The 24,840-nt window shown below is 41.5% G+C and overlaps 1 protein-coding gene across 11 annotated transcripts in view; it reads right to left on the bottom strand.

Annotated features, from left to right (window-relative positions):
• FARP2 (FERM, ARH/RhoGEF and pleckstrin domain protein 2) overlaps nt 1-24,840 on the bottom strand; it is a 141,216-nt gene that overhangs the window by 86,369 nt on the left and 30,007 nt on the right. The window lies entirely within an intron of this gene.

The raw sequence follows: 24,840 nt of genomic DNA, 5'->3' as shown, positions 1-24,840 counted from the left end.
TAAGCCATTTTACACTATTATTATGTTTTTATTCATATTTCTTTGTAATTTATGTTTAAAAAACGCTTTTAGTTTTGATAAACATTTTATCAAATGATTTTGATATTTACTAAAAAGCTGACTCCTATAATCTCTGTTTACTTAAGATCCCAGTGAATAATTCATTATTTGGTAGCAATTCACATTAGTGAAAACAGAGGGAGGACGGCTCAAAGATTCGGTAGGGCAATCAGCTCTACATTTAGAAAAAAGATGAAGTGGGATCCCTTTATACACGATTCACAAAAATAAAGTCCAGCGGACTAAAGACAAGAATAAAACAGAAGAAAACTCTTCTATCCTGGGGAGGGAAAGGCCTTCATAAGCTCAGCACAAAGGAAAGATCTGACTAAATAAAAACAAAAAACTTCTAATAGAAAGACATCTAACAAAGTTATAATCTAGAATCATGCTGAAAAATTACAATTTATCTTTCATTTTGCTCTTATGAATTAAGAAGTACAAATAGCTAATAGGCATTTAAAAAGGTGCCAACTCCCTCTAACAATGAGAAGAATAAAAACAGCGAGGTATCATCTTTTACCCATCAGAGAGGGTTACAGTGCTAACGCCAATATTTGTATGTCTGGAAAAAAATAGTAACTCTCAGAGTGCTGGGAAGAATGTAACTTGCTCTGTATGACCTTTGGGGGGATAATCAAAAAATATCTTTCAAAAGTTACAGTATGCGTTCACTTCTGCCCCAGCAATTCTACTTCTAGAACTTTTTTCCTATAGATGTTCTCATACAATTGCATAGAGCTCAATATGTAAAAACAAAGTAAGAATTGGTAAGTAAACAGTGATAAATCTGTAGCAGAAAATGATGGGATCCTTAAAAAGAGCACAGAGCTCTCTATGTATTATCACAGAATAAAGTCCAGAAGATTCAGAGAAAAACGATGGTCTCTATTTCCATACAATGTTTGTGATAATTCCACTTTATAAAACACATATACCTCATGTATACACTTACATACAATAAAAATAAGTTTCAAAGGCTGTACACCAAATCTTCAAAGGTAACCACCATTAAGGGATGTGAGCAGAAGTGGAGGGAGGCAAGGGCTTTCTTATTTCTTTACTTGTGTAATGTCTGAATTTTTTATCAACATCAATATTTTGACTCTAATCCCCTCACACATGTGCGGCATCCTGATAAACCAGCCATAGAGAAGCCCCAAAGTGGCTGCTCCGAGGAGCAGGGAGGGTGCTGAGGCTGCTGCCATCAGACAGAACGCAGCTGCTCACATGCCTTGGGGGGCTAAGAGAGTAACACACAACAACCAACTGAAGTTTATTCAAAAGATAGAACAGTTCTGCATAATATTGGAAAATGTTTTTACCACACTTATCACTAGACACATAGAGAAAAATCAATCTTATGATTTTCCCAGAATCTGAGATGCTGAGAGATTAAACTTCTACTCTTGAAATATATATGTACACAGGAGAAGCTCCATAGCTGACCACCTCCCTACACTGTCCACCTCCTCAAGTTGACCTAATTTAATTTTCACAGACAGGACACGCACCACACACATGTCTCATGTTGACCCCTTCTGTGTGCTGACCAGTTTGTTGCAGTCCCTTAGGTGCACCTCACAAAGGTTCTACTCTGCGTGTGTGTATTTCTGAGACAGAGTCTTGCTTTCTCTCACCCAGGCTGGAGTGCAGTGTGGCACGATCACAGTTCACTACAGCCTGGAACTGCTAAACTCAAGCAATTCTCTGGGCTTAGCCAGCCAGCCAGCCAAAGTGTTGGGATTATAGTCATGAACTATTGCACCTGGCCCTTGATATAAATTCTTAATAAAACAGGAAAAGATAAATGATTCTTTAACAATTAACCATGGAGGTCCACACCAAACAGTCCATCACAACAAGAAAAAAAACACAGGCATCAAAACAAGAGAAAAAAATCAGAGCTTAAAAAAACCACAAAGGAGGGCTCGGAGCCTGTGGCTCAAGCGGCTAAGGCGCCAGCCACATACACCTGAGCTGGCGGGTTCGAATCCAGCCCGGGGGCCCACCAAACAACGATGGTTGCAACCAAAAAATAGCCAGGGGTTGTGGCAGGCGCCTGTGGTCCCAGCTACTTGGGAGGCGGAGGCTGGAGACTTGCTTGAGCCCAAGAGTTGGAGGTTGCTGTGAGCTGTGATGCCATAGCACTCTACCCAGGGTGACAGCTTGAGGCTCTGTCTCAAAAAAAAAAAAAAAAAAAAAAAAAAACCTCAAAGGAGGAAGAAAACTATCAATATTTGTAGATAATATAATTATTTTGAAAAATCCAAGATGATCAACTAGAAACTATTATGAAAAAGTGGAATTCAATTAAGTGGCTGAGGAATAACCATAACACAAAAATCAACAACTTATATATATATGATTCAATACTATTTTGAAAATAGAATAAGAGAAACCACCACATTGGTAATAGCAACAAAAAGCTGAATTATTTCAGAATAATCCCATTTCATCTATAGTACTGTTTAAACCCGATGCTTCTTTGTGGATTTTCTGTCTGGATGTTCTGTTTACTACTGAAAGTGCATTCTGAAGACTCCAATTCTTCCTGTATTACTCTCAACTTTCTCCTCTCAGATCTGTCAGTATTTGCTTTACACACTTAGGAGCTCTGCTGTTGAGTGTATGTATATTCATAATTGTTATATCTTCCTGATGAATTGACCCTCTTATTATGTAATCACCTTCTTTGTCTCTAGAGATAGTTTCTGACTTAAAGTTGTATTTTATTTCTTTTGGTTCCTGCTTGTATAAAATATCATTTTCCATCCCTTCATTGCAGCCTATGTGTGCCCTTGAAGGTGTGTTTCTGTTTGACAGCATTAATTCGATTTTACAGATTCTGATTTCAAATTATATTATAAAGCTACAGTAATCAAAACACTACAGTATTGGCATAAAACTAGACAGACAGACTAACAGAACACAGAGCCCAGAAATAAACCCAAACGTACAAGGTCAACTGGTTTTCCACAGGGAGACACACTGGGGAAGAACAGCCCCTCTGCAATAAATGGTCCTGAGAAAGCCAGATGCAAACGAATGAAATTGGCCTTTATCTGAAACCACACCCCAAATCAACTCAGAATAGACTGAAGAGCCAGGTGCAGGGGCTCACTCCGATGACCTCAGCACTGTGGCATGCTGAGGTGGGAGGACCCTTTGAGGCCAGAGAATAAATTAAAAAATTAGCTGGGTATGGAAGCATGGGCCAGAAGTCCTAATTACTCAGGAGGACTGGCCTGGGTGACAACGAGACACTGTTTTTTTTCTTTTTCTTTTTCTTTTTTGTAGTTTTTGGCTGGGGCTGGGTTTGAACCTGCCACCTCCGGCATATGGGGCTGGTGCCCTACTCTGTTGAGCCACAGGCACCGCCCGAGACACAGTTTCTAAACAAATAAACCAACAACCCCCCCCAAGCAAAGTCACGTGTTTGACCTGCAGATGTGAAGCCCTTTAGGAGTGAACACAGAAGTGATGCTCCCGGCAATGGCTTTAGTGACGATTGTTTGGATATGACAGCAAAAGCTCAGGCAACAAAAACAAAAACAGATCGGTGGGACTACATCAAACTAAAAATCTGCACAGCAATGGAAACAATTAACAATATAAAAAGGCAGGAGAGAATATCTGTAAACCAGATGAGGTCTGACAATTAAGTGTGTGAACTTGCTACTGTGCGCTTACACTGGCAGCACTGTACAAACAGCTCAGTAAAGTTTCATAACCGTGGTGTATCAGTCTCACAGCTGTGTCATGTTGACAGATGGCAGCTTGCTGAGTGGTGTTCCTTATTGTTGTGTGTTTTGTGCAGTGTTGTGAGGATGTCCAAGCCTGAATTAGAATAATGAACGTGAAAATTCTTGCTAAACTTGGCAAGAGTGGAAGTGAAATCAGGGACATGTTAGTTCAAGTTTACGGGGATAATGCCGTGAAGAAATAGAAGTGCCCTGATGGATTAAATGTATTTCTGAGAGGAAAGAAAGTGTCACTGATGAAGAGAGTTCAGGGCGGCTACTAATGAGCAGAACTGATGAAAATATTGCAAAATTTGTTGAATTGTGCATCAAAATTGTCTGCTGTGAGAAGCACAGCAGACAAAGTAAACATCAATAGAATAACAGGAAAAGGCCAGGTGTGGTGGTCATGCCTGTAATCCTAGCACTCTGGGAAGCTGAAGAGGGTGGACTGCCTGAGCTCATAAGTTTGAAACTAGGCTGAGCCAGAGCCAGAGCCAGAGTGAGACCTTGTCTCTAAAGAAATAGGTCAGAGTTGTGGCAGGCACCTGTAGCCCCAGCTACTTGGGAGGCTGAGGCAAGAGAATTGCTTGAGCCCAAGACTGTGAGGTTGCTGTGAGCTGTGACTTCAAAGCACTCTACAGAGTGCAACAAAGTGAGACTATCTCAAAATAAATAAATAAATAAATAAAAAGCAAGAATGGGAGAACTGGATAACCACATGTAAAAGACTGAAATTGGACCTGCACCTTTCACCACTTATAAAAGATGATTCAAGATGGATAAAAGATTTAAATCTAAGGCATGAAATGATAAAAATCCTAGAAGAAAGTGTGAGAAAAACTCTTGAAGATGTCGGACTGGGGAAAGATTTTATGAAGACTTCCATGGCCACTGAAACAATTAAAATAAAGAAATGGGACTTAATCAAACTTAAAAGCTTCTGCCCAGCTAAGGACACAACAATCAAAGCAAACACAGAACCTTCAGAATGGGAAAAGGTATTTGCATATCATGAATCTCACGAAGGCTTGATAACTAGGATATACAGAGAACTCAAATTAATCAAGAAAGAGTTAACAATCCCATCTGTCACTGGGCTAGAGACATGAAACGTACCTTCTCTGATGAAGATAGACAAATGGCTAACAAACATATGAAAATGCACAGTTATAAGGAGGACTTTACCTAAAAAATGCAATCAGTGTAACCTGGTTTTCTCTGCCCTCAATGATTCTCAAAAATAAAAAAAAAAAAAGAAAAGAAAATGTTCATCATCCCTAATTATCAGAGAAATGGAAATCAAAATTACCCTGAGATATCCCCTAGCCCCAGTAAGATTAACACACATCACAAAGTCCTAAAGCTGCAGATGCGGGCATAGATGTGGAGAGAAGGGAACACTTTTACACTGCTGGTGGGACTACAAACTAATACAGCTTCTTTGGAACAAAGTGTAGAGAATCCTCAAAGAACTCAAATTAGACTTCCCATTTGAAGTCTACCTCAATCCCACTACTAAGCATCTACCCAGAAGAAAAAAAAAAAAATCCTTTTGGCCGGGTGTGGCGGCTCATACCTGTAATCCTAGCACTTTGGGAGGCTGAGGCAGGTGAATTGCTGTGAGCTCACAGGTTCGAGCCCAGCCTGAGCTAGAGCGAGACCATGTCTCTAAAAATAGCTGGGCGTTGTGGCGGGTGCCTGTAGTCCCAGCTACTCGGGAGGCTGAGGCAAGAGAATCACTTGAGCCCAAGAGTCTGAGGGTGCTGTGAGCTATGATGCCATAGCACTTTACTGAGGGCAACAAAGTGAGACTCTGCCTAAAAAAAAAAAAAAAAAAAATTCTTTTATCATAAGGACATTTGCAGTAGTCTGCTCATTACAGCTCAATTTACAATCGCCAAAATGTAGAAACCTGTCCACCAACCCAGGAATGGATTAACAAGCTGTGGTATATGTGTACCATGGAATACTATTCAGCCATTAAAAAAGATGGACACTTTATATCTTTCGTATTAACCTGGATGGAAGTGGAACACATTCTTCTTCTTTTTTTTTTTTTTTTTGAGACAGAGCCTCCAGCTGTTGCCTTGGGTAGAGTGCCGTGGCCTGGGCTCTAGTGATTCTCCTGCCTCCACCACCCAAGTAGCCAGGATTACAGCTATTTTTTGGTTGCAGTCGTCATTGTTGTTTGGTGGGTCCGGGCTGGATGCAAACCTGCCAGCTTAGGTGTATGTGGCTGGCGCCTTAGCCGCTTGAGCCACAGGTGCCGAGCCGGAACACATTCTTCTTAGTAAAGCGTAATAATTGAGAAGCAAGAATCCAATGTACTCAATTCTAATATGAAGGCAGTAGATGAGCTCACACAAGGGGTGGGGCAAGGGAATGAGGTAGCAGGGAGGGTCACAGTGTATGACATACCTCTTGGGAGTGGGTGACAATTGTAAGAGGAACTTTACCTAACAAATGCAATCAGTGTAACCTAATTCTTTGTACCCTCAATGAATCCCAAACAATAAAAAAAAAAAAAAGGGCATATAGCAGAGGACTAGAATCATAAAAATAATAAAAATAGTTTGACTATAAAACAAAATGGAGAAGCAAGAATCTAACGTATTCAATACTAATATCTAGTCAGTAGAAGTCTAATATACACCCACATAAGAGGGAAACTCAAATCAATTCAAGGAGGGGGGTGGAGGAACAAGGGAAAGGGTAAGGTAGGGAATGGGTGTGTTCCAATTTAACGGCACAATGTTAGGGTGTATGGCATACATCTTGGGGGTGGGACACAATTATAAAAGGGGTTTGACTTAACCAAAGCAAACAATATCACCTAATTAATCGTAAACTTAATTAACCTGAAACAACAACAAAAAATGCAAGCATCGCCAGGCAATTTCTGACAAGGAAAAATAGGGGAGGACTAACCTTCAATTAAAATTATTGAACAAACAACAGTTTCAGCTGAAACCCTGTGCTGCTAACAGTTCAGAGGGAGGCGAGACCCTCTTCTGTGCTATCCCTGCCAGAGAAGCTTGGCCCAGTCCAGGCCTAAGGAAAGAGCCAAGTCAAACTGAGGCTCATCTAATAACACACCTGCTGTGACCTCCATAAGCATCAAGGTCATGAAAGTCACAGTCACAGGACGAAGGAGACCAGAGCGATGTGACTATGGACTGTTATAAAGGGTGGTGCTGGAGTGAGTAGGGACTTGAGTGGGGCATGAGAACCATACAACAGGAACGACTCTGCTGTTATCCTGAGTCCTCATGGGAGAAAATGAACACTGACCTCTGCCTCACACCATGCACAAAATCCATCCAGTACTAATCACGGAAGGTGAAACAGTAAAGCGTGGGACAGGCAAATATTTCTCACATAGGACACAGAGAACACAAAAGAAAGATTGATAAATTAGACTGACGCTGTTAATACAGGAAAAAGGCAAGCCCCAAAGCAGAAGATACCAGCATTACAAAAATCTAACAGTGGTCTTGTAGCCAATACATAAAAAGACCTACAAGTCATAGGAAAAACAGTCAACCCAATCAAAGACAGACAGGCAAAAAGACTTGAACAGGCACTTCCCAAAAGAGGACATACAAAGGGCAACAGACAATAGTAAAAGTTGGGCATTAGGACATCAGGGAAATGTGTATTAAAACCTTAAGGGGGGGGGGTGCCTGTGGCTCAGGAGTAGGGCGCGAGGCCCCATATGCCGGAGGTGGTGGGTTGAAACCCACCCCAGGCCAAAAACTGCAAAAAAAAAAAACAAACCCACAAAGGGGCTGGCATGGTGGCTCAGGCCTGTAATCCCAGCACACTGGGAGAGCGAGGTAAGTGGATTACTTGAGCTCAGGAGTTCAAGACCAGCCTCAGCAAGAGCGACAACCTGTTTCTATCAAAAATAGAAAAACAAGCCAGATGTTGTGGTGGACACCTGTAGTCATAGCTACTTGAGAGGCTGAGGCAAGAGGATCTCTTGAACTCAAGAACTTGAGGTTGCTGTGAGCTACAGAGGATACCACAGCACTCTACCCAATGTTGAGAGTGCGACTCTGTGTAAAAACACACAAACATACAAAAACCCACAATGAGACATCACCACTAAATTCCCTCTAGAATGGCTAAAAGTATAAGGATGGACACCAAAGTTGGTGAGAATGTGGAGCTACTGCAAGTCTCCTGGGTCGTATAATGCAGTGGTTCTCAACCTGTGGGTTGCGACCCATAGGAACTGTATTAAAGGGTCGCGGCATTAGGAAGGTTGAGAACCACTGGTATAATCCCTTTGGAAAAGTAATTGACAGGATCTGCTACAGTTACATAAACTCTGTAACTTGGGAATACACTCACCAGAAATATTTGTTTATATTCACTAAAACCCAAGTTCAAGAATGTTTACAGTGGCTTCTTCACAGTAGCCCCAAACTGAAAACTGCGGAAATGTCAACTAAATAGGATAAACGGTGGTTCAATTTTAGATGGCAATACTCTTCCAGTATTGAAAAAACAAACCAACAACTACTATATGCAACAATATTGATAATTTTAAAGTACATTACTCTATTTTTAAATAAAATTTAAGATCTGGGCTCCGCACCTGTAGCTCAGTGGCTAGGGCACCAGCCACATACACCTGAGCTGGCGGGTTAGAACCCGACCCAGAGCCTGCCAAACAACAATGACAACAATAAAAAATAGCCGGGTGTTGTGGAGGGTGCCTGTAATCCCAGCTGAGGCAAGAGAATCACTTAAGCCCAAGAATTTGAGGTTGCTGTGAGCTGTGATGACACAGCTCTCTACCGAAGGCGACATACATAATGAGACTCTGTCTCAAAAAAAAAAATAAATAAAATAAAGGAAAAATAGAGGTAAAATGGCTTTTTGAGTAGATGAAAAATTGACTTTTACCTTTCATGATAATCCTCCTTACAAAGCCTCTGAGCTGCCAACTTGATCTGCCCAGAGCTCACATCTAACGAAGCAACAGACATGCTGCTGGGCCTGTTTTTAAGCACACACTTGTGTGCTTGAAAAACATTGTCATCCTCTGACCAAAATGTCTCTCCAAACTCTGCCTCCCTAAATCCTCATCTAATTGACCTCTGGATACAACCCAGTTTCCCAAGTTCCCTTTTAAAATGGTTACCCAGGCTCAGTGCCTGTAGCTCAGTGGCTAGGATGCCAGCCACATACACCAGAGCTGGCAGTTTCAAATCCAGCCTGGGCCTGCCAAACAACAATGACAACTACAACCAAAAAAAAAAAAAAAGATAGCTGGGCGTTGTGGCCTGCCAAACAACAATGACAACTACAACCAAAAAAAAAAAAAAGATAGCTGGGCGTTGTGGCAGGCGCCTGTAGTCCCAGCTATTTGGGAGGCTCAGGCAAGAGAATCACTTAAGCCCAAGAGTCTGAGGTTGCTGTGAGCTGTGACGCCAGGATGACCTAGTGAGACTCTAATAAAATAAATTACCCAAAACAGAACCAATATTATAGAAATCACCCCGCAAATAGAGTTAAATACAGCAACCAGAGTTTCTGTAAGTGAGTTCTAGAGAACAAACTACTTTGTGAAAGCGATTTTCCCAGGACACTGTATGAAAACAGTTTGTTTATTTTAGACTCTGGGTCTCAGCTGGGCATGGTGGCTCACACTTATAATCCTAGCACTTTGGGAGGCTAAGGAAGGAGGATGCCTGAGGCCAGAAGTTCCAGACCAAGCTGGGCAACACAGGAGATCTTGTCTCTACAAAAAATAAAAATTAAAAAAATTAGCTGGGGTGGCACCCGTAGCTCAATGGGTAGGGCACCAGCCACATACACTGAGGCTGGTGGGTTTGAACCCGGCCTGAGCCAGCTAAAAACAATAATAACAACTGTGACAAAAAATAGCCAGGCATTGTGGTGGGCACCTATAGTCCCAGCTACTTGGGAGGCTGAGACAAGAAGATTGCTTGAGCCCAAGTGTTTGAGGTTGCTATGAGCTGTGATGCCACAGCACTCTACCAAGGGTGACAAAGTAAGACTCTGTCTCAAAAAAATTAGCTGGGTGCCAGGTGGGCACCTATAAGTCCTAACTATTCAGGAGGCTCAGGCAGGAGGATTCTTTGAGCCCAGGAGCTCAAAGCTGTGGTGAGCTATGATTTTACCACAGCATCCAACCTGGGTGACAGAGTTGAGATTTTGTCTTAAAAGAAAAAAAAAAAAAAGAGAGAGAGACAAGAGAGGGTTTAGGGTCTCATTCTGTCGCCCAGCTGGAGTGCCTTGGCACACTCATAGCTTACTACAGCCCTGAACTCCCAGGTTCAAGGGATCCTCCTGCCTTAAATACCCACATAGATGATACTATAGCCACATGGCGCTTGCATCTGGCTAATTTTTTTTTTTTTTTTTTTTGAGAAAGAGTCTCATTTTGTTGCCTTTAGCAAAGTGCCGTAGAGTCATAGCTCACAACTCTTGGGCTCCAGAGATTCTCTTGCCTCACCCTCTCCAGTAGCTGGGACTACAAGCACCCATCACAACGCCCGACTATTTTTAGAGATGAGAGTCTCGCTCTGGCTCAGGCTGGTCTTGAACCTGTGAACTCAAGCAATCCACCTGCTTTAGCCTCCTAGAGTGTAATTTTTTTTATTTCTTGTAGAGACAGTCTCTCACTATCCTGTCCATGCTTGTCTTAAACTGGCCTGCAATCCTCCTATTTTGGTTTTCCAAAGCACTAGAATTATACATATGACCCACCGTAGCCCAGTTCTTAAATAAATCATTTTCTGGAGTACTGCACCTAAAAAGGGAAGTAATTTCTTACACTATAAGATTCAGAAGAGTGGGAACTCTCTGCCCTCAGACCTTTGGTCAATAATTAATGAATCGCCACGCTGTTGGGAGACTTTTACCAGGAAAATCTCTCCTTGAGGAAAGAATCCTAGGTACCTCTTGATATAGTCACCTCAAATTATAAAAAAATCATCAGGAGGGCGGCGCCTGTGGCTCAGTCGGTAAGGCGCCGGCCCCATATATCGAGGGTGGTAGGTTCAAACCCAGCCCCGGCTGAACTGCAACCAAAAAAAAAAAAAAAAAAAAATAGCCGCGCGTTGTGGTGGGCGCCTGTAGTCCCAGCTACTCAGGAGGCTGAGGCAAGAGAATCGCTTAAGCCCAGGAGTTGGAGGTTGCTGTGAGCTGTGTGATGCCATGGCACTCTACCAAGGGCCATAAAGTGAGACTCTGTCTCAAAAAAAAAAAAAAAAAAATCATCAGGAGAGTCTTTGACCCACAGAGTTTTTTATTGAGACAGAGTCTCACTATGTTGCCCTTGGTAGAGTGCCATAGCGTCTCAGCTCACAGCAATCTCAAACTCTTGGGCTCTAGCTATTCTCCTGCCTCAGCCTCCCAAGTAGCTGGGACCACAGGTACCTGCCACAATGCCTGGCTATTTTTGTTGTTGTTGTTGCAGTTGTTTAGCTGGCCCAGACTGAGTTCGAACCCGCCACCCTCGGTGTATGTGGCTGGCACTGTAACCACTGTGCTACGGGTGCCGAACCAAGGTACTTAGATGTCTCTTAATGAATAAGTCCCTTAAGAACTGGAAGAAACACTTCCATTATGACCATCAATATTGAAGTTCAACCTGATGTCAATCACTAAAAGATGGGGCAATTCCTCACTGCCGGAAGGGAGAGGCCTTTTGTCTTACCTTTAGAGGGTGTCATGTCGATGTAATAAAATAATGTAGGAAAACTCTCTGCACGACGCCTGACACATGGTCGTCTCCAAGCCGAAACTGCCCTTAATCGTCTGCACACACAGAATAGCGTCAGCATCCCCAGAAACATCTATATCACCGTGACACTCTTTCAGAGTAAGAACTGTATTCTTTAAACGGGGACCGAGGCTCAGCACATGCACCAAGTAGAAACTAGGATTCCATCTCCAAAGCCTGTGCTCTGCTGACTGCTTGTTCCTTGTGATGAACTCAGAATCCAGAAGCTACCTGGCTAACACCTGCTCCACTTCCACTCTGAGCAGATGATGGCCAGGGGGTGGCCCCTGCTGAAGAGTGTCCTGTCAGGGCAGGTCCTCACATGTACAGGGTGGCCTCTCAGTGAGGGTCACAGAGACGGGATGCAGCAGATAGCAGAAAGCCTCTGCTTCCATGATGGGTGCAGGATTCTCAAAATGGCACCTAGTAATATCTTTCTCCTGCCAACATGTTAGGAACATCTAAAAATCACTCACGCTCTTTTCCATACGTATATTAAAGATATCAACCTTTCATAAAATTTTTTAAGATTTCCTGCTAATAAATTTTTCATTTTTAGGCTCAACACCCATAGCACAGTGGTTATGGCGCCAGACATATACACCAAGGCTGGACGCAAGTTTGAAACCGGTCCGGGCAAGTTAAATAACAATGACAACTGCAACAAGAAAAAAATAGCCAGGCACTGTAGTAGGCGCCTGTAATCCCAGCTACTTGGGAGACTGAGGCAGGAGAATCGCTTAAGCCCAAGAGTTTGAGGCTGCTATGAGCTGTGATGCCACAGCACTCTACAGAGGGTGACATAGTGAAACTGTCTCAAAAAAAATTTTTTTTTTCGACCAAAACTTAATGGCTTAAAAGAACACAGATTTGGAGGCGGAGCAAGATGGCAGCCAAGTAACAGCTTCCTTGCATCTGGGCACCGTTGAGTCTGGGGAGATAGGACTCCAGGCATCTCTGGCTGGTGGGATCTGCCTATCATCACCCCTGAGAGGATACAGGGAGTCAGCGAGAGACTTCTGGACCCCAAGAGGAAGACTAAAACAGTGGAAAACCGGCAAGTGGTCGCGTGTGTTCAATCCGTCTAAACCCGCCCGCAACTTACACAGGCACGAGAACTTAAAGAGCAAGAGGAAGTGAAAGGAAAATTAGGGCAAGGAAACAGATAAAAGAAATCACTCATGAGGAAGAATCAGCAGAAAACTCCAGGCAACATGAAGAACCAGTCCAGAACAACCCCGCCAAGGGACCATGAGGTAGCTACTGCAGAGGATTCCACCTATACAGAAATGTTAGGAATGACAGAAAGGGAATTTAGAATACACATGTTGAAAACAATGAAAGAAATGATGGAAACAATGAAGGAAACTGCTAATAAAGTGGAAATTAACCAAAAGGAAATTCAAAAACAGAATCAAATAAGAGATGAACGATATGAAGAATATAAAAAGGATATAGCAGAGCTGAAGGAAATGAAACAGTCAATCAGGGAACTTAAAGACGCAATGGAAAGTATCAGCAACAGGTTAGACCACGCAGAAGAAAGAATTTCAGAGGTAGAAGACAAAGTTTTTGAGATAACTCAGATAGTAAAAGAGGCAGAAAAGAAGAGAGAGAAAGCAGAACGTTCACTGTCAGAATTATGGGACTTTATGAAGCGTTCCAACATACGAGTTATAGGAATCCCAGAAGGGGAAGAAGAATGCCCCAGAGGAATGGAAGCCATACTAGAGAATATTATAAAAGAAAATTTCCTAAATATCACCAAAGATTCTGACACACTGCTTTCAGAGGGCTATCGGACCCCAGGTCACCTCAACTCTAACCAAGCTTCTCCAAGACACATTGTGATGAACCTGTCCAAAGTCAAGACAAAAGAAAAGATTCTGCAAGCTGCCAGGACTAAGTGCCAGTTGACCTACAGGGGCAAATCCAACAGAGTGACCGCAGACTTCTCTAATGAAACTTTCCAAGCAAGAAGACAATGGTCATCTACCTTTAATCTACTTAAACAGAACAATTTCCAGCCCAGAATTCTGTACCCTGCTAAGCTAAGCTTCAAAATTGACGGAGAAATCAAATCATTTATGGATATACAAACATTGAGGAAATTCGCCACAACAAGACCAGCTCCACAGGAAATACTTCAACCTGTTCTGCACACTGACCACCACAATGGATCAGCAGCAAAGTAAGAACTCAGAAATTAAAGGACAGAACCTAACCTCCACACTGTTGCAAAAGACAAAACTGAGCAATGGACTCTCACAAAATAAGACGAATAGAATACTACCACACTGGGCGGCGCCTGTGGCTCAGTGAGTAGGGCGCCAGCCCCATATGCCGAGGGTGGCGGGTTCAAACCCAGCCCCGGCCAAACTGCAACCAAAAAATAGCCGGGCGTTGTGGCGGGCGCCTGTAGTCCCAGCTGCTTGGGAGGCTGAGGCAAGAGAATCGCGGAAGCCCAAGAGTTAAAGAGGTTGCTGTGAGCCGTGTGACGCCACGGCACTCTACCTGAGGGCGGTACAGTGAGACTCTATCTCTACAAAAAAAAAAAAAAAAAAAAAAAGAATACTACCACACTTATCAATTATCTCAATAAATGTTAATGGCTTGAATTCCCCACTGAAGAGACATAGATTGGTTGACTGGATTAAAAAACACAAGCCATCCATTTGCTGTCTGCAAGAAACACACCTGGCTTCAAAAGACAAATTAAAGCTCCGAATCAAGGGTTGGAAGACAATTTTTCAGGCAAATGGAATTCAGAAGAAAAGAGGAGTTGCAATCTTATTTTCAGATACATGTGGATTTAAAGCAACTAAAGTCAAACAAGACAAAGATGGTCACTTTTTATTGGTCAAGGGAAAAATACAACAAGAAGACATTTCAATTCTAAATATCTATGCACCCAATTTAAATGCTCCCAGATTCTTGAAGCAGACCTTACTCAGTCTGAGCAATATGATATCTGATAATACCATAATAACAGGGGACCTTAACACTCCTCTTACAGAGCTGGACAGATCCTCTAAACAGAAATTAAGCAAAGATATAAGAGATTTAAATGAGACCCTAGAACAACTGTGCTTGATAGACGCATATAGAACACTCCATCCCAAAGATAAAGAATATACATTCTTCTCATCACCCCATGGAACATTCTCCAAAATTGATCATATCCTGGGACTCAAAACAAATATCAGCAGAATTAAAAGAATTGAAATTTTACCTTGTATCTTTTCAGACCATAAGGCACTAAAGGTAGAACTCAACTCTAACAAAAATGCTCGACCTCACCCAAAGGCATGGAAATTAAACAATCTTCTGTTGAATAACAGATGAGTGCAGGAAGAAATAAAACAGGAAATCATTAACTTCCTTGAGCATAACAACAATGAAGACACAAGCTACCAAAACCTGTGGGATACTGCAAAAGCAGTTTTGAGAGGAAAATTCATCGCTTTAGATGCCTACATTCGAAAAACAGAAAGAGAGCACATCAACAATCTCACAAGAGATCTTATGGAATTGGAAAAAGAAGAACAATCTAAGCCTAAACTCAGTAGAAGAAAAGAAATATCCAAAATCAAATCAGAGATCATGAAATTGAAAACAAAAGAATCATTCAGAAAATTAATGAAACAAGGAGTTGGTTTTTTGAAAAAATAAAAATAGATAAACCATTGGCCAGACTAACGAGGAATAGAAAAGTAAAATCTCTAGTAACCTCAATCAGAAATGATAAAGGGGAAATAACAACTGATCCCACAGAGATACAAGAGATCATCTCTGAATACTACCAGAAACTCTAGGCCCAGAAATTTGACAATGTGAAGGAAATGGATCAGTATTTGGAATCACACCCTCTCCCTAGACTCAGCCAGGAAGAAATAGAGCTCCTGAACAGACCAATTTCAAGCACTGAGATCAAAGAAACAATAAAAAATCTTCCAACCAAAAAATGCCCTGGTCCAGATGGTTTCACTCCAGAATTCTATCAAACCTTCAAGGAAGAGCTTATTCCTGTACTGCAGAAATTATTCCAAAAAATTGAGGAAGAAGGAATCTTCCCCAACATATTCTATGAAGCAAACATCACCCTGATACCAAAACCAGGAAAAGACCCAAACAAAAAGGAGAATTTCAGACCAATCTCACTCATGAATATAGATGCAAAAATTCTCAACAAAATCCTAGCCAATAGATTACAGCTTATCATCAAAAAAGTCATTCATCATGATCAAGTAGGCTTCATCCCAGGGATGCAAGGCTGGTTTAACATACGCAAGTCTATAAACGTTATCCACCATATTAACAGAGGCAAAAATAAAGATCACATGATCCTCTCAATAGATGCAGAAAAAGCATTTGATAAAATCCAGCATCCTTTTCTAATTAGAACACTGAAGAGTATAGGCATAGGTGGCACATTTCTAAAAGTGATTGAAGCTATCTATGACAAACCCACAGCTAATATTTTACCGAATGGAGTAAAACTGAAAGCTTTTCCTCTTAGAACTGGAACCAGACAAGGTTGTCCTCTGTCACCTTTACTATTCAACGTAGTGCTGGAAGTTCTAGCCAATACAATTAGGCAAGACAAGGAAATAAAGGGAATCCAAATGGGAGCAGAGGAGGTCAAACTCTCCCTCTTTGCTGACGACATGATCTTATACTTAGAGAACCCCAAAGACTCAACCACAAGACTCCTAGAAGTCATCAAAAAATACAGTAATGTTTCAGGATATAAAATCGATGTCCACAAGTCAGTAGCCTTTGTATACACCAATAACAGTCAAGATGAGAAGCTAATTAAGGACACAACTCCCTTCACCATAGTCTCAAAGAAAATGAAATACCTAGGGATATACCTAACGAAGGAGGTGAAGGACCTCTATAAAGAAAACTATGAAACCCTCAGAAAGGAAATAGCAGAGGATATTAACAAATGGAAGAACATACCATGCTCATGAATGGGAAGAATCAACATTGTTAAAATGTCTATACTTCCGAAAGCAATCTACCTATTCAATGCCATTCCTATCAAAATACCAACATCGTACTTTCAAGATTTGGAAAAAATGATTCTGCATTTTGTATGGAACCGGAAAAAACCCCGTATAGCTAAGGCAGTTCTCTGTAACAAAAATAAAGCTGGGGGCATCAGCATACCAGATTTTAGTCTGTACTACAAAGCCATAGTGCTCAAGACAGCATGGTACTGGCACAAAAACAGAGACATAGATAGACACTTGGAATTGAATAGAAAACCAAGAAATGAAACTAACATTTTACAACCACCTCATCTTCGATAAACCAAACAAGAACATACCTTGGGGGAAAGACTCCCTATTCAATAAATGGTGTTGGGAGAACTGGATGTCTACATGTAAAAGACTGAAACTGGACCCACACCTTTCCCCACTCACAAAAATTGATTCAAGATGGATAAAGGACTTACATTTAAGGCATGAAACAATAAAAATCCTCCAAGAAAGCATAGGAAAACCACGGGAAGATACTGGCCTGGGGAAAGACTTCATGAAGAAGACTGCCATGGCAATTGCAACAACAACAAAAATAAACAAATGGGACTTCATTAAACTGAAAAGCTTCTGTACAGCTAAGGAGACAATAACCAAAGCAAAGAGACAACCTACGCAATGGGAAAGGATATTTGCATATTTTCAATCAGACAAAAGCTTGATAACTAGGATCTATAGAGAACTCAAATTAATCCACATGAAAAAAGCCAACAATCCCATGTATCAATGGGCAAGAGACATGAATAGAACTTTCTCTAAAGACGACAGACGAATGGCTAACAAACAGATGAAAAAATGTTCCTCATCTCTATATATTAGAGAAATGCAAATCAAAACAACCCTGAGGTATCATCTAACCCCAGTGAGAATGGCCCACATCACAAAATCTCAAAACTGCAGATGCTGGTGTGGATGTGGAGAGAAGGGACCACTTTTACACTGCTGGTGGGACTGCAAACTAGTACAACCTTTCTGGAAGGAAGTAGGGAGAAACCTCAAAGCACTCAAGCTAGACCTCCCATTTGATCCTGCAATCCCATTACTGGGCATCTACCCAGAAGGAAAAAAATCCTTTTATCATAAGGACACTTGTACTGGACTGTTTATTGCAGCTCAATTTACAATCGCCAAAATGTGGAAACAGCCTAAATGCCCACCAACCCAGGAATGGATTAACAAGCTGTGGTATATGTATACCATGGAATACTATTCAGCCATTAAAAAAAATGGAGACTTTACATCCTTCGTATTAACCTGGATGGAAGTGGAAGACATTATTCTTAGTAAAGCATCACAAGAATGGAGAAGCATGAATCCTATGTACTCAATTTTGATATGAGGACAATTAATGACAATTATGGTTATGGGGGGAGGAAAAGCAGAAAGAGGGAAGGAGGGAGGGGGGTGGGGCCTTGGTGTGTGTCACACTTTATGGGGGCAAGACATGATTGCAAGAGGGACTTTACCTAACAATTGCAATCAGTGTAACCTGGCTTATTGTACCCTCAATGAATCCCCAACAATAAAAAAAAAAAAAAATTTTTTTTTCATTTTAATAGGTGCCTCACCGCCCAGACGGCAGCTCATTAAGTGCTACTGTGAGCTCTGTTCTCAGTGTTACCTGTATCTGCCACATGTCCATTTTTACCCTTTCACATCTTCTAGCCTTAAAATTTATCTTTTGGTCCTAAAGATACAGAAATTCAGCATCAGTTAGACTGTAATACCTACTGCAGGTTCTTAAAGAAGCAAATGATCAGAATATAAAGTCAGGTGTACTTTGAAATCCCAGCACTTTGGGAGGCAGGAGGATCCCTTGAGCTCAGGAGTTCCAGACTAGCCTAGGCAAGAGCAAGACCGCATTTCTTCAGAAAAAAAAAAAAAGAAAATTAGCCAGGTGTGGTGGCAGGCACCTGTAGTCCCTGCTACTGAGACTAGAGGATTGCTTAAGCTCAGGAGTTTGAGATTGCTGTGAGCTATAATGATGTCACAGTACTATACTTCAGTAACAGAGTGAGATCCTATCTCAGAAAAAAAAGAAAGAAATAAAGAAACAGAAAGAAAAAGGGTTAAAAAGCAAACGTTTTTGTTCAATGTTTCCATTTTTCTAGTTAGTCATGGTATTCAAGTTCTTATCGAAGCTTAGACATAAAGCATATTGTTAAAAATTTACATCTACAAAAGTGCCATTAGAGATTCTGTCTAGATGAAATTGGGCAACAAAAGCTCGGCTAACAAAGTACTTCTTTATTCTTTGCCTTATGCACTGTGGGAAAATTCTTGAAACAGCTTGATTTTGTTCTTCAACTGGTTTGTTTCATGTGCCCATTTAAAGTTCATTTGCCAAATTATAACCCCTCCGTCCATCTAGATGCCGTTCCTTGCACAGGATTCAAATCTGTTTCATTATGATTTTTCTTGTCTAATCATTTTATCACCCCAATTTTTTATTAACTGTGCTGTACAATGAAGCAAACAGTAGCTACATTCATTCTAGATCCTTTGAAAGGTCACCAACATTTCTGACAGGCATTTCACTCTTAAATCTTGGGTTCAGGTTTTCACAACATATTCCTAAAATACTGTACACCAAACTTCTCCAATTGCACTGAGAGCTGTTCGGACCAATGTTAAGTTTGAGAGCAGAAAGATGTTAACTGCTACTCTGCCTTTCAGGGAAGGGCTCTATATCACAGAGGGACAGATATGTCCCAGGCAATTTATGTTCCTAAAGAGACCAACTGGCATGTAAATCATCTCTACCACAGCATGTGGCTCCACTGATACCCTAGCTCTTTTTCGAACCTACTCAAGGAAAAAGTACAACTTAAAATCTCTACATTTGAACCTGTTAATATTGGTGAGCCAGCTATGTATTTATTGCCTTTCTATCCAAGTCTGCCCTTCTTTGCCCTGCTGTGCAATCCCACAGCAGGACCCTGCAGGCAATCCTCCTTCACCAGCTGGCTTTGCCACTAGAGGTGCTGGAGAGATACACAAGAATGGCTTCTCTCCCTGGTTCTGGGGCTTCTGGTTGTCTTGCTGGCCACGTGCAGGAAACCCAGTGGCTCCTGCCACCTTGTGAGTTTTGCTGGCACTCAGTCTCACTAGCAGGCACCTTCCTGCCTGCCAGCCTATTCCTGTGACACCTTAGAGAAGATCTTCACATCCAGTGGGCCTGGACCTCAGCCCTGGGGGAGAAGCCCTCTCCCAAGTTAGGTGCTTTTTTGGGTATTGTTTTCCTCAGCCCCCAAGTGGAAGCTGCTCATTATATCTCCTCTTCCTATATTCTGTAGTGTCTCCCCTCTTCTCTTACTACTTAATCCTCTGTTGCTAGTTAATAATTATTTCTATTAAATTTCCCAGTTCAAATTACTGGCATAATTTCTCTCTCCTTACTGGACCCTCAATGAGTCTGTGGTAGACTCTGGACTGTACAGCCTTGATATTTTTAGCTTGGAGAGAATAGTTCCACAAGTGGGGAGAAAAGAGTCAAATCCACAGTGGTCCTCCTGCAATTTTCTAAGTTCTGTTAGCACGACTACTGCAATGTTCTGCATAATCAGAAGGGGTTCAAAAGTGGAAGAAAAATAATTTAACAGAATTTCACTTAGGATTCCATTCTGCTAGATCCGTCCTTGAATTCTCAGATTCATAAGAAGAAAAGCTGTGCCTTTGAGCAGCTCTCCCAAGTGGGGAGGTGAGCCTGGGAACAGAGCCTGTGAGGACCTTCCTAGCAGAGAGACCAGTGAAGTGTGGGAGGGATTGAAGTGTGGGCACAAAAGGAGGTGGACGTGAAATGCTCTTCCACTAGGGAGAAGGAATGTTAAAAAGATTTCTCCCGTCACCTGGGGAAGAGCATGTAAGAAATGATACAAACTTGGATGCCAAGGTGGGAAGATTGCTCAAGCTCAGGAGTTCAAGACCAGCCTGAGAAAGAGCTAGACCCTGTCTCTACAAAAAATAGAAAAATTAGCTAGGCGTGGTGGTGGGTGCCTATGGTCCCAGCTACTGGGGAGGCTGAGGCAGGATGATCACTTGAACCAGAAGTGTGAGGCTGCTATGAGCTGTGATCACGCCACTGCACTCTACCCAAGGTGAAAGAACAAGACTGTCTCAAAAAAAAAAAAAAAAGGATTCATCCTAACATGACCAAGGCCCAGTCTCACTGTATAACCCTGTTTCCCCAAATTTTCTGCATAGCCTATGTAGTAAATGTCTTATACTAGCAGCCATAGAAGCAAGTTGCTATTAACTGATATATTTTAGGAGTTGGGCAATCAACATACAATTTTGTTTTCTTGTCTTTCTTTTTCCCTGTTTTAGCATCAGGGGAAAAGCAAAACAGAAAGGTAGCTTAGATCAGAGGTAAAATCTCTTAAAGCAGTCAGACTCTTAGGTATTTCCTTTTCTTTCTTCTTCTTGATCAACAGAAGGGGTTCTGGTCAGCTTGCCTGTCCCAACTTGTGAGAATTCATGCCCAAGAAGGAAACCTGCCTGCCGGTGTTCCCCGCCCACTCGCCACCAGGACGTGGCTCACTCCCATAGCACTGTAGCCAGGAGGCTGTCACTTCTGCCTGAGAAAAAGGAAAACAGCAGCCTTGAAAAAAAGGTCAAAAAGACCAACACTGATCAACCTAGAATCTCATCTGCAAAAATACACGAACAACTACGAATACCAGACACTTAAACCAAACTCCTAGATAATAGAGGCCTGTCTGAACAGCAGAGAACTTAGCCTCTGATGAATAAAGCAAATGAGATCTTCAGGCAGGGCATGGTGGCTCATGCCTAAGTTGAGAGGATCACTTACCTCACAAGTTCACTTTGAGACCAGCCTGAGCAAGAGTGAGATCCCCTCTCTATAAACAGAAAAACTAGCTGGGTGTTGTGGCAGGGATGTGTAGTCCCATCTACTCAGGAGGCTGAGGCTGGAGGATCTCTTGAGTCCTCTCTTGAGGAGTTGGAGGTTGCCGTGAGCTATGATGAAACCACAGCACTCTATGTGGGGACAGAGTGAGACTGTCTCCAAAAAAATAAAGCATCTTCAAAATGGTCAGTGTAAGAGGTCAAGGTAATCATAAAATGGGAGAAGACTTTGGGAAAAAAATCCAACTGAAGAATAAAAGCATTAATTAGACAACTCTAAAAACCAAACCTCAGAGGAAATCTGGACTGGACAACAGAGGACAAGACTTTAATCTGAATCAGTGGTGTCAAAAACTAACAGAAGCATTCTTTCAGAGATGAAAATAATGAAAGAAAACTCAAATTCAGGGATATATATGTGTCTGTGAGGATCCCAGAAGAGGGGATTGTTTTTTTGTTTGTTTGTTTTTCAGACAGAGTCTCACTATGTTGTCCTCAGTAGAGTGCCATTGCATCACAGCTCACAGCAACCTCAAACTCCTGGGCTCAAGTGATTCTTTTGCCTCAGCCTCCCAAGTAGCTGGGACTACAGGTGCCTGCCACAACACCCGGCTATTTTGTTGTTGTTGTTGCTGCAGTGGTCGTTTAGGAGGCCTGGGCTGAGTTTGAACCCACCAGCCCTGGTGTATGTGGCTGGTGCCCTAACCACTGAGCTACGGGACTATTTTCTTGTATCCACACACAAGGCAGAGCAGAAAGGGAAGCAGCAAGCTTATCAGGCCACCAATCCCATTTGAGAGGGCTCCATCCGTATGACCTGATCACCTCCCAAAAGTCCCACCTCCAAATACCATCACATTTGGGGGATTAGTCTTCAATAAGGATTTTGGGGAGCCCATGGACATTCAGTCCATAGTGTAGAGTGATAATTTTTTTTTTTTAGAACATAAAAATACAAGATTATTTTATGTTAGAGAAAGGGAAGGGAGAAGAGATGAGAAACAGAGAGAAGAACGAGGGAGCAGGGAGTGAGACGAGGGAAGATGGGGAGAGAGAAAGAGAGAGAAGGGCATGACATCCCAAAGAGAGAGTGGGAGAACGCTGGCCATAAGAATTATTTTTAAAAACATATTCTTTGAAACCATGGACAGTAGCAAAGGAAAAAAACCCACATCCCCAAATAAACTTAGATAGAAATTCCTTACCAGACAGCTCATTCACAAATACCTTCTCTTATTATCTTCACTTTCTTGACAGGATGATTTGCAGCACGTATGTTTTTCATTTTAATGAAGAACAATGTATCTATTTTTTCTTTTGTCTCCTGTGTGGCTTTTACTGTCCTATCTAAGGTACCACAATCTAACACAAGAGCGTAAGATTCACTCCTAGGTTTTCTTCCAAGAGTTTTACAGTTTTAACTCTGATATTTAGGTCACTGATCCATTTTTAATCTGTTTTTATGTATGATGTGAAATAGGGGTTCAATTTCATTCTTTGTGTGTGGATATAAACATTTGTAAATAGATTCACTTTACTCCCTTTTCAGTGTGGACACCTTTCCTCCCTCCCTCCCTCTCTTCTTACCAACTGCCTTGGCTACAACTTCCAACTCTAGGTAAGTTTTAAAATTCTGTACATCAGTTTTCTCAAATATAAAATAGAATAATATTCTAATAGTGAGGATTAAGTAAAATAACACATGCGAACTGTTTTAGAACACCAACCCATGTTAGCCACTAGGCTGTATAAGAGAAATACAGTTAAAATGCACGATTCAGAAAAGATGAAACTAAAGAACGACACGGGTGGCCCAGGCATGTATACTGCAAACAAACGGAAAAGCGAGGGGCCTGGAGTTTGATAGAATACATGATTAAATCTAGGCCAAAAAGGCACTGAGACAGAAAAAAGAGCATGCTACAAGAGGAACAACAGTGTTGTGCCATCGAGATAACTGCAGTCATGAGAATTTCTGACCAATTAACACAGAGTCCACACTCAAAAAATTACAGGAGGTGAAAAGAGAAATAGTCATAAACATATTAACGATGGGAAACCAATTCCTCTTGGTACTTAAATAATCAAATGGACAAAAGTAGTGATATGGAAAGTACATAAACAAGTACAGGAAAATGTCTGGAAGAATTAAATAGATGGTATGACCTAAAGGTTGAAGAGATTATTTCTGGCTATGGGCAAGTAGTTAATTTACAATTTTTTCCTTCTGTATTTTCTGTATTTATGGAATTTTTATTCTTTGTATAAACTTTATAATTTGAAAAAGTATATGAAAAAAACTTTGTAGGGTGGAAAATGTAAAGTATACAAGAGAAAAATACTATTATTGTATAAATCTGTTTGAGTTGAATAATTTAAAAAGCAGCATCAATTTCTATACTGAGGAAAATTAACAGCAATAAAAGAGCTTTAGGTTTTGTAACTTTCATTACAGCAACAATTTTCCAAAACACGTTTGCCGTCCTCTAGTTTTCTCAGTTCTCTCCAAATTTGATTCCTCTAAATAAGTAAAAACTGAAGAGTTATTAGAAAATCCTGTGTTCTCGGCTTAGCGCCTATGGCTCAAGCGGCTAAGGCGCCAGCCACATACACCTGAGCTGGCGGGTTCGAATCTGACCTGGGCCTGCCAAACAACAACGACAGCTGCAACCAAAAAACAGCCAGGCATTGTGGCAGGCGCCTGTAGTCCCAGCTACTTGGGAGGCTGAGGCAGGAGAATCACTTGAGCCCAGGAGTTGGAGGTTGCTGTGAGCTGTGATGCCACAGCACTCGACCCAGAGCAAAAAAAAAAATGAAAGAAAGAAAGAAAATCCTGTGTTCTCAACAAGAGTTGGTAAGACTCCCAAGATGGCTATTTTTATTCTTCATGTTACTGTACTAACAAATCTAATTTTATATGATCTTAGAACTTACGCATATAGCAGAGCCTCTGTATTTCGACCAACCAAGGGACTGTAACGCAGTGGTCAGCAGGAGGAGGTAGTCACCAAAGGGAAGTGGGCCTCCTGCACTGATCCATACAGGGGGTGCTTATCTGGTCTGTGAAAATTAGGTCCACTTAAAGTCGTCAGCTATGGAGGCTCTATTTTAATTTATTATTTCATTTAATACAATCTGTGTTCACATTTACATTTAGGATATGTTTCTATTATTTTAATGGTTTTAAAAGATTTAATATTGATACAAATTAAAGCCAGAAGCGGCTGAGTGTGGTGGCTCACGCCTATAATCCTAGTACTCTGGGAGGCCGAGGTAGGTGGATTGTTTGAGCTCATGTGTTGGAGACCACCTTGAGCAAAAAAAAAAAAACCACAAGACCCCATCACTACTAAAA

The sequence above is a fragment of the Nycticebus coucang genome, chromosome 7, assembly GCF_027406575.1.
Source record: "Nycticebus coucang isolate mNycCou1 chromosome 7, mNycCou1.pri, whole genome shotgun sequence".
NCBI lineage: Eukaryota > Metazoa > Chordata > Mammalia > Primates > Lorisidae > Nycticebus > Nycticebus coucang.
Note: the sequence above shows the minus strand (reverse complement) of the source record. Positions and strands in the feature narration are given on the sequence as shown.